The sequence below is a fragment of the Equus asinus genome, chromosome 5, assembly GCF_041296235.1.
Source record: "Equus asinus isolate D_3611 breed Donkey chromosome 5, EquAss-T2T_v2, whole genome shotgun sequence".
Taxonomy (NCBI): Eukaryota; Metazoa; Chordata; class Mammalia; order Perissodactyla; family Equidae; genus Equus; species Equus asinus.
This window is the reverse complement of record NC_091794.1, coordinates 24474028-24488282: the sequence shown is the minus strand read 5'-3', so window position 1 is coordinate 24488282 and position 14255 is coordinate 24474028. Positions and strand designations below refer to the sequence as shown.

Below are 14255 nucleotides of genomic sequence, written 5' to 3'. Positions count from 1 at the left end.
TTCCCAAGGGCTTCTCCTCACCTGCCCACTGTCCACGAGCCCAAAGATCGTTTTAAGCTCACTTTCCCTCTCTAACCTACAAAAGTTCATTGTAAATTGCTACACATCCCCACCCCCAGGTATCTGAAGGCCCCAGCCCCATCCTTAAACCGCTTGGTCGTTCCGCCACAAGCAAACCCCGAAGCAATCGTGTCTCTCTCAGCCCCGCCCCGCCCGACCTCGGGAGCCCAGAGTCCACGGGAGGTTGCAGCCGAGTGTGGGGGCGGGGCGGGGGCGGCTCTGTGACGTAGCGCCCGGGCCCCGTCCCCGGGGTTGCCAGGCAGCGCAGCGGGCGTCGGGGTTGCCGGGCGAAGGCGACGGCTAACAAAGCGGGTCCCGCCCCACCTCTCCTCTCCGTCGAGGCCGAGGCCAGTGCCGCCCTTCCCCGCACAGGTTCTGCTGCTTTCCCGCTGCCAAGGGTGCGAGGCCCTGGATCGCTCCCCACACCTTCCGCCTGAGGCAGGGCGCGAGGTGTCGCCTGGTGCCCGACAGCCCGTTTGGGAACGAGCCTCAGGTAGCAACCCCGGAGGGGAGGTGGAGGGAGGAGAGCGCCCTGAGCGCCCCGACGGCTGCGCGGGTCTGAGGGAGGAGTCCTGCCCCATGGGCCCCCCTGGACTCTCTGAATCCCTCCTTGTTCACAGAGAAGAGGAGGAGGCTGTGGAAGAGAATGTGACCTTGGGCCATTATCGCTCTCCGTGCCCAAACCATAGGCATGTTTTGTACCTGGAACTACTGTTTTATGATTTCTTACACAGTGATTTGGAACCACAGCAGAATCTAGGATCAAAGCCCTACTGACTAGCCAAATCTTTGTCTGTAACATGGATGTAAGACTACCTATGGGAGGATTGTCCTGAGGACCAGTGGGCATGGCTAGCTCTTTATAAACTGCTATCATTCGTTCATTTTCCTTCTATCTATTGAGCACTGACTGTATTCCAGGCACCGGGCTAGGCACTGGGGATTCTCTAATGAGCAGAAACTGACGGTCCCTGTCCCCAAGTTTGTAGTCTATTGGAGGAGCCAGGTGTTTAGTAAAAAATCACACAAATAATATAAAATTAGAGCTGAGATAGCTGCCGAGGAGAGGTGGGTAAGTGGTGCTCCAAGACGGTATAATGGAACCAGCAGAGAGGCGGGGGGAAGCTGAGCTGAGAGCTGAAGAACCTGTGAAAAGGTGCGGAGTGCGTTCCAAGCAGGGGTAACCACGTGTCCAAAACCCACCGCTTCCTGCTCCAAATCCAAACAAGTACTACAGTTGCCTGGTCCTTGCTTCCAAGAGTGGTTTGTAGAAACTGCCTGTGAGATTCTGGTTTCTGGGGCCTTTCATTCATGTTAGTGGAGCCTTTCATTTACATAACTGAAGCCCCGTTTAGCTCAAACCAAAAAAAAAAAAAATAAAGAGAAATTCCAGAAAAAAATCTATATTCCATATTTGATAAGACCTATATTTTTATACTCATACTCAGCACGTATGTGTTGGCCTGCCATTCCACTTTGAGAGGCGTGTAGGTTTCACAAAAGAAGAAATGTGTTCAATTTTAAGAGTTAGGGGAGCCTGGAATGGATAACTGAAGAAGGCCTGCCATACTGAGAGCTTTAAGAATGGAAAAGAACTTTACAAAATGTTGAAACCATGGAATGTTAAGATAGGCTGGCCCTCTCTCCACTTCTTTTATCTGCTGGGAACAAATGGTCCATGTTGCTCAAAGGCAGAAACGTGGGCTTTGGTGCCTCTCCAGTCTAAGGAGTCTATGGTTGTGAGTCTCTGTGGCTCAAAAGCGCATGGAACTCCTGAGAGTAAATGGGAACACGGGAGGAGAATTTAACCTGCTCCTCCTTCAGTATTCTCCATTTCTACTATGGTACCACCATCTACCCAGTCATCCAAGCTTGAAAAGTGGGAAGTCACCCTGAACTCTTCTCTTTCCTCATCCTCCTCCCTCAGTGGTAACCAAGTCCTGTAGCTGCTGTCTCTCCTATCCTTCCTCGTTGCAACTGCTTTTCAAGGCAGTTGTTGCTCTCCAGAGTTGGTGCCCAAAGTGCCGCCATCTTCTCCTAACCAGGCTTCTTGCCTGAAGCATCACCCCACTCCCTTCAGCCCATCCACCCAGCTGTCAGTCAGTACGTCTTTCAGATGCCAACAAAAAGAAAGAAATGATATAACATATAACAAAGAATAAAGATGGGATTGGAATAATTGGAAGAGAGATCTAAAGGATACAGGAATCACAGATACGAGGAATAACCACTACCCTTGAGATAGATACCCAAAGAGGACACGACCTTCCAAGAGCTTGTCACAGAGGGTGTGACCACAGCTCATTGTATGGCAGAGAAACTGCTGGGGTGCCAGGCAGGCAGAAGTCCACTGTCTGGGATGCCAGAGAAGCCATTCATGAAAAGATGACTCATTGCCTGTACTCTGCTGCAATGCTTCCTGAGAGAAGCTGCCAGCCACTGGGCACTGCTGGCTGTCACGCACTGCAGCAGTTGCGCACTTACGAGATCACATACTGCAGGTGCTGGAGAAGCTGTGCACGGCAGGATCCCAGCATTGGAGAAATTGCATGCTCCTGGGTCTAGCCAAAAGAGCTATGGAACCCACAAGAGAAACCCCTTCCTCCTCCAGTATCCCTCCAGCGCCCTCTGCTGACAAAGCTTAACATTATGCCAGCTGAAAACAGACGTATTTAAACGAACTAGTTTAGTTTTTGCTGCAGAGGCAATGCAGGGTGAATTTGGAGCAGAGAGGCAATAAATTGATAACTGGAGCATCAGGCTAACACCAAAATCTGATTGTGTAACTCTAGTGCCTAAAGCCTCTACCGGCTCCCTATTGCATTTAATAGAAAGTTCAAACGCCTTATCATGGCATACGGCCTTTTACATTCGTATATAAATTGGTCTTGGGCTATATTTCCAACCTTAGGCCCAACCACTCCTCCTCTGTCCGCTATAGCCCTCCGTAATTCCTCACAGTTCCCTGAATTCACCCTGTTCTCTAATACCTTCACACCTTGGTCTAAGTAGTCCTAGCCACAAAAAATTCTGTCCTTGTTCTCATTGGTAAAGAGGTGCTTATTGAGTACCTCCTTTGTACATGGCTCTTTTCTGGGGGCTGGAAATACAGCAATGAACACGTGAGACTTCCACAAGTGTCTCTTCAAATATTGTCACTCTTTGGAAAGTATTTTCTGACCTCCTTCTACCTCCAGATGAATTAGATGCCTCATCTTGGAGTTTCTGTTCTCCTCTATCTAGTGCAGACTTCTTGACACTGATCATACCCTATTTTAATCACTGATTTCCTGTTGGTCTCTTCTACTAGCCTATGAGCTCTCTGAGGGCAGGGTGTGTGGCTCAGTTACTTCCATATCCCAGTATTCAGCGCTATTTCTGACATTTAAAGTTTTATGGAATTAATTATTCACCCAGGATCACATAAGTAGTCAAAGAGAGGCCCAGGACCAGAACCCTGGTCTCCTACCTCATAGTCAAGAGTGCTTCTTCACTCGTGCTTGATCTGCCCTATGGAAAAGACAAGTACAGTGCTGAACATCATCAGGAACGGCAATGGAAACAGGAGAGAAACATAGCCCTGATCTTATATTGAAAACTACAGCATGTTCACCCCTCAGAGCCCTTGTATACTTTGAGTCCCTGGATTATAGGAATGCTATAATGAAATCAGAAGTAGGGAAGACAAGTAAAAGGAGGAAAGTGATGTGGGGGCATTCTGACACTTCACTCAGAAAAAATGAAGACTTTCATACACTTATGAAAGACAAGGTTAAGGTGACCCCAAGTTTGTACATCAAATCCAAAAATCAGGGGACATGTTGTACAATGTTAGGGAGCACAGTTAACATGGCAGTCTGGTGTTCCTGGGTTTGTGGACTGTGATGTGAACATGGAGGAAATCTTTGAAAAATGAGCATGGCTAAGATAAATCAAAAGAGGTAACTGTTCACTTGTTAAATAATAAACATGTGGAATTCATAACTTCCAAGAGGTGGTACTAGCATTATATATAAGCAATTGGGGAAACATTTGCTAATAATTGAGCCAAAAATCACTACTCAAAAAAAGGACAAGGTCACGTCAGACTGCTCTTAGCAATATTGCTATTGGCATCCAAATGCTGTGTTGGCTTGACCATGGATTTGGCCCAGGACAGAAAAAGATCCAGACTTCTGTGAAATAAAGTTGGAGAGGCAAGCTAATATGAATGAGGCAAATTGTGGAGAGCTTGAAAGTCAGACAGGGCATCATTTTGAGGAGAAAAGAAATGAAGATCCAATGAGGTTTTTGAGAGTGCTGTGATGATATGAGTGGCTAAGACATTTTATCTGGGAAAACTAAGCCTCAATTTCCTGGCGTTGGAAAAATAATTATAATATTAGAACCTACCTACCTATAGATTTTTGTAAGGATTAAATGAGATAATGAATGTGCAGTAACTATTTTAAACCTGTCTCATGCTGGGCACCGTTCCATTCTTTTCAACTATATGGAATATGGTTAAAGAGACAGTGACTGGATTTTCGGGACAAAAAAGTAGGACTCTGACAAATATTTTTTGTTCCACTTCAAGGTGCTTAAAATGTATTTTTCATGATACAAATGGGAATGTCCAGGATAATTCAGTGATTTATGGGGACAGTTGGAAATCATATTTGAAACTGAGGTTTTCTTAGACAAAATTCATGATGTGTAACTTATTGAGAGAGAGGTGGTATAGTATAGTGTGGAGAGAGCAATGAAGTAGACCTGAGTTCTTGATTCAGCTCCAACATAAACTGTTACCTTGTGCCAATGACTTCACCTCTTTGTACATCAATTCCCTCATTTGTAAATTGAAGATATTGAACTATATTGTAAGTCAAATTGAGCCCCTTCCTTTTTTAAAAAAATGTGTTCCTTTTTATTTTCCTGATGGATTTTTAAAAAGTCTGTCAAGACTGAAGTAGGGCATGAAAAAGAAGGATGAATAAAAAAGTGGCCGTGATATATCAATCTAAGGCAATTGAGAGAGTAAAAGATGTTGTTTTGGATGCTTTGATGGGAAAAGGGAACTATACAATAGGTAGTGGGTGGATATGACTGTCGCATGGTTGAGAGTTTACAATTGGAGACTTGGGAGTCATCAGCATAGAGCCCTGGTTAAAGCCACAACAAAAAAAGGGCCTTGGGGCTGGCCCAGCGGCACAGCGGTTAAGTGCGCAGTTTCCGCTTCGGTGGCCTGGGGTTTGCTGGTTTGGATCCCGGGTGTGGACATGGCACCACTTGGCAAGCCATGCTGTGGCAGGCATCCTACATATAAAGTAGAGGAAGATTAGCATGGATGTTAGCTCAGGGCCAGTCTTCCTCAGCAAAAAGAGGAGGATTGGCAGCAGATGTTAGCTCAGGGCTAATCTTCCTTTAAAAAAAGGGGCCTCTACCTCCAGCTAGAATATAGCAGGTTGCAGCAGCTCAAGGCTCCCACTGCAACTAGTAAAAAAAAATCTAGAAAAATTATTTTTTAAAACTTGTTAAATACATCTGAGAGCTTTAGAAGCAATGAACACTAGATTAATTAAAATTCCAGGAGGGTGCAGAGTCCTTCCAAAGTGAGCTGATAGTCACAAACCATTTCCTTCCCTGGAGACATTTGCCAACATTGGATGTGGACTCAGGATTGTGCTTGGCTCTTGCAGAGAGACTTTACTGGGGGATGGTCAAACAGCACTGGCATAGCAGTTAGAAATTTGAGGCACACAAACATGCTTTAGTTTCTATACAACGTCCAACATACAATTTAAAAAATTCTGGGCATGCAGAGAAGCAAGAAAGTGTGTCGAATAATCAAGAGGAAAAAATACATATCAGAGACCCACAGGTAGATTCAACCAGTGGAGTTATCAGACATTGACTCTAAAATAACTATAAATAATACATTCAGGAAAATCAAGGGAAAAGATACATAAATGGATGAAAATGGAGCATTTCAACACAGATATTACATCTGTAAAAACACCTGATATTCTGGAACACAAAAAAACAGTATCTGAACTTAAGAATTCATTGAACAGGTTTAACAGCAACTTGGACAGCAGAAAACATGGTTTGCGAACTCAAAGGTCTGTAGAAAATATTCAAACTGAATCACAGATGGAAAAAATGGAAAAAACAAAACAGATTGTATGGCCTAAAATAGATATAATTAATAAAATGGTAGTGGTAGGCCCCCACATCTCAATAATCACTCTAAATGTAAATGGATTGAACTCCCCAATCAAAAGACACAGAGTGGCAGGATGGATCAAAGAACAAGACCCAACAATATGCTGCCTCCAGGAAACACACCTCAGCCCCAAAGACAAACACAGACTCAGAGTGAAGGGATGGAGAACAATACTCCAAGCTAATAATGAACAAAAGAAAGCAGATGTCGCTATACTAATATCCGACAAGGTAGATTTCAAAGCAAAACAGATAAAGAAAGACAAAGAGGGACAGTATATAATGATAAAAGGGACTCTCCACCAAGAAGACATAACACTTATAAATATATACGCACCCAACACAGGAGCACCAAAATTTGTAAAGCAACTCTTAATAGAACTAAAAGAAGACATCAACAACAGTACAATAATAGTAGGGGACCTCAACACACCATTAACACCAATGGACAGAACATCCAGACAGAAAATCAACAAGGAAATAATAGAATTAAATGAAAAATTAGACCAGATGGACTTAATAGATATATATAGAACACTTCATCCAAAAACAGCAGGTTACACATTCTTCTCAAGTGCACATGGAACATTCTCAAGGATTGACCACATTTTGGGAAACAAAGCAAACATCAATAAATACAAGAGAGTTGAAATAATATCAAGCATCTTTTCTGATCATAATGCTATGAAACTAGAAATCAACTACAAGAAAAAAGCAGAGAAAGGTGCAAAAATATGGAGACTAAACAACACGCTTCTGAACAAACAATGGATCATTGAAGAAATTAAAGAAGAAATCAAATATTATCTGGAGACAAATGAAAATGAGAACACGACATACCAAATCATTTGGGATGCAGCAAAAGCAGTTCTAAGAGGGAAATTCATCGCAATACAGGCTCACCTCACTAAACAAGAAAAAGCTCACATAAGCAACCTCAAACGACACCTAACAGAACTAGAAAAAGAAGAACAAACAAAGCCCAGAGTCAGTAGAAGGAGGGAAATAATAAAAATAAGAGCAGAAATAAACGATATTGAAACAAAAAAGACAATAGAAAGGATCAATGAAACAAAGAGTTGGTTCTTCGAAAAAATTAACAAAATCGACAAACCTTTAGCCAGACTCACCAAGAAAAGAGAGAGAAATCACAAATAAATAAAATTAGGAAAGAGAGAGGAGAAATCACAACAGATACCAATGAAATACAAGAGATCATAAGAGAATACTATGAAAAACTATATGCCAACAAATTGAACAACCTGGAAGAAATGGACAAATTCCTAGACTCCTACAATCTCTCCAAACTGAATCAGGAAGAAATGGAGAATCTGAATAGGCCAATCACAAGTAAGGAAATAGAAACGGTAATCAAAAACCTCCCCAAAAATAAGAGTCCAGGACCAGACGGCTTCTCTGGAGAGTTCTACCAAACATTCAAAGAAGACTTAATACCTATTCTTCTCAAACTGTTCCAGAAAATTGAGAAAGATGGAGTACTCCCTAACACATTCTATGAAGCCAACATCACTCTGATCCCCAAACCTGACAAGGACAACACAAAGAAGGAGAACTACAGGCCGATATCACTGATGAACATAGATACAAAAATCCTCAACAAAATTCTGGCAAACCGAATACAGCAATACATCAAAAAGATTATACACCATGATCAAGTGGGATTTATACCAGGGACACAGGGATGGTTCAACATCCGCAAGTCAATCAACGTGATACACTACATCAACAAAATGAAAAACAAAAACCACATGATCATCTCAATAGATGCAGAGAAAGCATTCGACAAGATCCAACACCCATTTATGATAAAAACCCTCAATAAAATGGGTATAGAAGGAAAGTACCTCAACATAATAAAGGCCATATATGACAGACCCACAGCCAACATCATACTCAATGGACAAAAACTGAAAGCCATCCCTCTGAGGACAGGAACAAGACAAGGGTGCCCACTTTCACCACTCCTATTCAACATAGTACTGGAGGTGTTGGCCAGAGCAATTCGGCAGGAAAAAGAAATAAAAGGAATCCAAATAGGTAATGAAGAAGTAAAACTCTGGCTGTTTGCAGACGACATGATCTTATATATAGAAAACCCCAAAGAATCCATAGAAAAACTATTAGAAATAATCAACAACTACAGCAAAGTAGCAGGGTATAAAATTAACATACATAAATCAGTAGCATTTCTATACACTAACAATGAACTAACAGAAAAAGGAACTCAATCCCATTCACAATCACAACGAAAAGAATAAAATACCTTGGGATAAACTTAACCAAGGAAGTGAAGGATCTATACAATGAAAACTACAAGACTTTCTTGAAAGAAATTGACGACGACATAAAGAGATGGAAAGACATTCCATGCACATGGATTGGAAGAATAAACATAGTTAAAATGTCCATACTACCTAAAGCAATCTACAGATTCAATGCTATCCCAATCAGAATCCCAAGAACATTCTTCACAGAAATTGAACAAACAATGCTAAAATTCATATGGGACAACAAAAGACCGCGAATTGCTAAAGCAATCCTGAGCAAGAAAAACAAAGCCGGCGGAATCACAATCCCCGATTTCAAAACATACTACAAAGCTACAGTGATCAAAACAGCATGGTACTGGTACAAAAACAGGTGCACAGATCAATGGAACAGAATTGAAAGCCCAGAGATAAAACCACACATCTATGGACAGCTAATCTTTGACAAAGGAGCAGAGGGCCTACAATGGAGAAAAGAAAGTCTCTTCAACAAATGGTGCTGGGAAAACTGGACAGCCACATGCAAAAGATTGAAAATTGACCATTCTTTTTCACCACACACCAAAATAAATTCAAAATGGATCAAAGACCTAAAGATTAGGCCTGAAACAATAAGTCTTCTAGAAGAGAATATAGGCAGTACACTCTTTGACATCAGTTTCAAAAGAATCTTTTCGGACACTGTAACTCCTCAGTTGAGGGAAACAATAGAAAGAATAAACAAATGCGACTTCATCAGACTAAAGAGCTTCTTCAAGGCAAGGGAAAACAGGATTGAAACAAAAAAACAGCTCACTAATTGGGAAAAAATATTTACGAGCCACTTATCCAACAAAGGGTTAATCTCCATAATATACAAAGAACTCACACTGCTTAACAACAAAAAAACAAACAACCCGATCAAAAAATGGGCAGAGGACATGAACAGACATTTCTCAAAAGAAGATATGAATATGGCCAATAGACACATGAAAAGATGTTCATCATCGCTAATCATCAGGGAAATGCAAATCAAAACTACACTAAGATATCACCTTACACCCGTTAGATTGGCAAAAACATCCAAAACCAAGAGTGACAAATGTTGGAGAGGTTGTGGAGAAAAAGGAACCCTCATACACTGTTGGTGGGAATGCAAACTGGTACAGCCACTATGGAAAACAGTATGGAGATTTCTCAAAAAGTTAAAAATAGAAATACCCTATGACCCAGCCATCCCATTACTGGGTATCTATCCTAAGAACCTGAAATCAGAAATCTCAAGAGTCTGTTGCACCCCTATGTTCATCGCAGCATTATTTATAATAGCCAAGACGTGGAACCAATCTACATGCCCAGAAACTGATGATTGGATAAAGAAGATGTGGTATATATACACAATGGAATACTACTCAGCCATAAAAAAAGACAAAATTGGCCCATTCACAGCAACGTGGATGGACCTCGAGGGTATTATGTTAAGCGAAATAAGCCAGTCAGAGAAAGATGAACTCTATATGACTCCACTCCTAGGTGGAAGTTAGTATATTGATAAGGAGATCTGATCGGTGGTTACCAGGGAAAAGGGGGGGGTGGGGGGAGGGCACAAAGGGGGAAGTGGTGTACCCACAACATGACTAACAAAAATGTACAACTGAAATCTCACAAGGTTGTAATCTATCATAACATTAATTAAAAAAAAACTGATTTAATCAATAAAAAATAAAAAAAAAAGATATAATTAGAGTCCCAGAAGGTAAGGAGAGAGAGAGAATTAGAGTTTCAGAAGGTAAGGGCAGAGTCAACATTTGGTGAAGTAAAGCTCAACACCGGTTCAAAACTGATGAAAGACATCAACCCACAGGTCCAAGAAGCTCAGGAAACCCCCAAAAAGGATACATAAAAGAATATTACACCTGGGTATATCATAGTTAATCAAACTACTGAAAATCAAAGATCAAGAGAAAAATCATAAAAACAGCCAGAGGGGAAAAGGTACATTATCTTCAAAGGAGCAATATAAAGAAATTTGGCTTATTTTTTAACAAACTATGGAGACCAAAAGATAATGGGATTGCACACTTCAAGTGCTGAAAGGAAAAACTTGCTAACCTAGAAATTCCATACTCAGTGAATATGTCCTTGAAAAAGAAAGGCAAAATACATACATTTCACACAAAAAATGGCAGACTTCTTCCTAACAAAGCTGCACTATAGAAAACATTAGAGTTCTTCAGGCTGAAAGAAAATGATCCCAGAGACAAGTAGGGGATTGACTCTATTAAAATAATTTAATATTGACTATTTTAAAATAATAATTTCATATGTTAACAATAATAAAATGTATATAGAAATAGTATGAGTGAAAACAATAGTACAAAGAGTGGAGAAAGAAATTGAATTAAATTGTTATAAGGTAGTTTCATTATTCACAAAGTAAAAGTATTAGTTTAGCATAAATAAATTAAGGATGCAAATTGTAATCTTTAGGGTAATCAGTAAAGAAATAATAAAAGAATATGTAGCTCAAAAGCTAACAGAGGAGAAAAATTAGAATATTAAAAAATATTTGATTGCTTTAAAAAGGCAAGAAAATAATAAAGATGACAGAAAACAAAATGGTAAAAAAATTATATCAGTAATTATATTAATTGCAAATGGACTAAGTGATCCAACTGATAGACAAAATTTTCAGAGTATATTTTTTAAAGCTGTTTACAAAAGACACACTTTAAACAAAAGGACACGAAGAGATGGAAAGACAAACTTGGAAAAAATGTGTACCTTGCAAAAATTAAACAGAAGAAAGCTGGCAGACCAAGTTGACTTTAAGACAAAACTAGACATGAAGAGGGATGTTTCATAATGATAAAAGAGTCAATTCAATAAGAAGATTTTAAAATCCTAAATATGTATACACCTAATAACAGAGCTTGAAAATCTATCAAGAAAAATTTGACAGAACTAAAAGAAGAAATGGACAAAACTACCTCACAGATGGAGATTTTGACACACCTCTCTTGGTAACTGATAGAATAAGCAGGAAAAAAAGTGAATAAGGATATAGAAGATTTGAACTACATGATTAAACCTCTTGACAAATTATAGAGCATCATACCTGACAATTGTAGAATGAACATTCTTTTCAGGTGCACATGGAACATTTACCAAAATTCATAAAAACAAATAAGCTATTTGAGAGAAAAAAGTATAGATTATAAAACACAAAACAGCCAGGGACCAAGCCTTAGGAAGCACTTCTAAAAAGTGATGGTGGAGACAAAAGTGAGCAATAGAAATGAAAAAGGAATGGTACAGAGTTAGGAAAGCAAGACTTGATTACCATTATCCAATGGATAAAGGTAATCCAGGAGAGAGTGATCCATTTTTCAAATGCAATACAGAAGCCAAGAAAAATAAGTGTTATGGGAAAAATCACTAGATTAGCAGTCAGGGAGACTTTGGTGGTATTCATATTTGTGAAAGCAGTTTCAGGACAATAATCAGGATGGAAGCTTTATCAAAGGTTAAAGGAGGAGGGATCGTCTGGAGAGAAAAGGGAGTCAGTCCTCAGGGCACATAGGAAGTATGACAATGAAAAAGAGAATTAGTCCATTGGAAAATGAGTAAGGTAAAAAAACCACATTTTTAAAAGAGAAGTCCAGACTGTGCCTAACTGATGAAAGAGACGGTACCAGGGAAATGGAAAAGATTAAATTTTCTGGAGAATGCTGAGAAGTAACGGTCAAAGTCTGGTTCCTCAGGTCTTGGACAAGGCAAGAACTAAGAGCTCAAGGGCAGAGGAAAGAACATGAGATCAAAGAGATTGATTGTGAAGGGCCAAAGGAAGGCAGCGTGAATTCATTCTGACATCCTTGATCTCGCTCAGGTAGGAAGTAACTTTCTACTGAGAGCGAGGAAAAGAGTTGAGTGAGATGCAGGCCTGAGGGGAAAGTCATTCATTGGAGATTAAATAAGAAACAGAACTGTGTTGTTGGGGAACGGCAAAGACGAATGCAGAAGCAGGAGGGAAGGAGCTAGAGAGTAGAGGTGATGTGAGGTTGGAGTGTGCTGCACGGGATGGTATTGAAAAGATTATGACTATGTGGTTATTGTTTTATAAAATAATAAATAGAGTGAAGCCTAAAGAATAACTGGGTCCAAATGTGGTTGCCAATTAGATGAAGCCTAACTTGATATAAGCCTACTTTTCTGGTTCTTTCAAACTCACTCAGCTTATCTCAATCTTAGAATTGTATGACTATCTTAAAATTTATTCATACTTTGGTGTGCTATAGGTGTCAGAAATCTTTTTTTTTTCTTTTTTTTAATCTGGGATAGCTTCCAATCAGGCAATTAGATTGGTTTCCCAGAATTAGTTTTTTGGGGTTTTTTTGCTGGGAGAGATTTGTCGTGAGCTAACAACATCTGTTGCCAATCTTCCTTTTTTTTTTACTCCTCAAAGTCCCAGGACATAGTTATATATTCCAGTTGTAAGTCCTTCTAATTGTCCTTCTAGATGAGCCACTGACATAGCATGGCTACTGACAGATGAGCGGTGTGGTTCCATGCCTGGTAACCAGCCCTGGCCACCAAAGCAGAGCTGCTGAACTTTAACCGCTAGGCCATCAGGACTGGCTCCATGTCAGAAATCTTCAAGACTCCCTCCCTCTACCAACTAGAGCAAGCCACTTCAATTCTCGTGAGGGAATCCCAGCTCCCTTCTTATATCACGCAAAATTACACTGCCTTATCGTGCTGCCTCTGTAAGGGAGTTTCTGCCAAGGATTGTTAGACGTTCCTATTTCTTTCTCTTGGCTCCAATTTTCTTTAGAAAGTACCAGGTATCTTTGGCAAACTGGGAACTCTATTTCTCTGCATTTGAAAGAAGTTTATCAGCTTTGCTAATTCATCTCAAGCTTTCTTGCTGGCTTCTAATCAATACTTTAGTTGAGTAAATTGGAAGCTAATTGTTCCCTTAACAACCAGTATTTTTACCGTTTGCTTTCTAATGAATGTTGTTTTTAGATTATGTAAATTTCAGCTTTCACCAGAAATTGATTTCAATCTCCATCAGAATCTCTTATATAACACGTAAGCTTAAAACAAAACAAAAGTTTTTCAACAGAAGTAATTGACAGTTGACTTTACAGCAGAGCTTGCGCGGCTTTTTCAGGTCATGGCACACAGAAAAAATATTTGTGAGCACGGGAGGGTAAACTGTAGGGGATAGGGAGGTCTAAAGGGAGCTTATGAAAAAAGTCAATATATTTTATTACATAATTATAATAAAATCTAAAATATACAGTGTCTGATGATATTAAATGCTTAATTTGAATAAAACTTCCAAACAAATACTTTTAAACTTTTTAAAGAAATTTCAAGCTTGCTTTCTTATCATGAGTTTGCTTTATATCAAGTTTTACGTTGAAATGGCTACATGCAGTTCCTGACCAAAAATTTTTAAGGATGTTTTCTTCAAATTCTTATGGACACCATTAGTGAGAAATTGCCTCACAGATGAGTCTTAGCAAATGTTAAAAGGGTATTTATTGATTTTTCTCCAATTGACAGAAACTCTTTTCTCATTATTAACCAGAATTTGGATCATTTGATTTCTTCTTTCTTTCATTGAAATTCTTGCAATATTATGAATGGATTTCTAATGCACTTGAACTTTTTCATATCATGTGTTTCCAAATAATGGGACACCCAACAGATGTT

At 39.8% G+C, this 14255-nt stretch overlaps 1 protein-coding gene across 1 annotated transcript in view; it reads left to right on the top strand.

The window, feature by feature from the left end:
- The first annotated feature begins 342 nt into the window (after positions 1-342).
- The window catches only part of ROPN1 (rhophilin associated tail protein 1), a 34837-nt gene continuing 20924 nt past the window's right edge, over positions 343-14255 (top strand). The window contains exon 1 of the mRNA XM_014866862.3: positions 343-553. The gene's annotated coding sequence lies outside the window, so the exon portion shown is untranslated. The remainder of the gene's footprint in view (positions 554-14255) is intronic.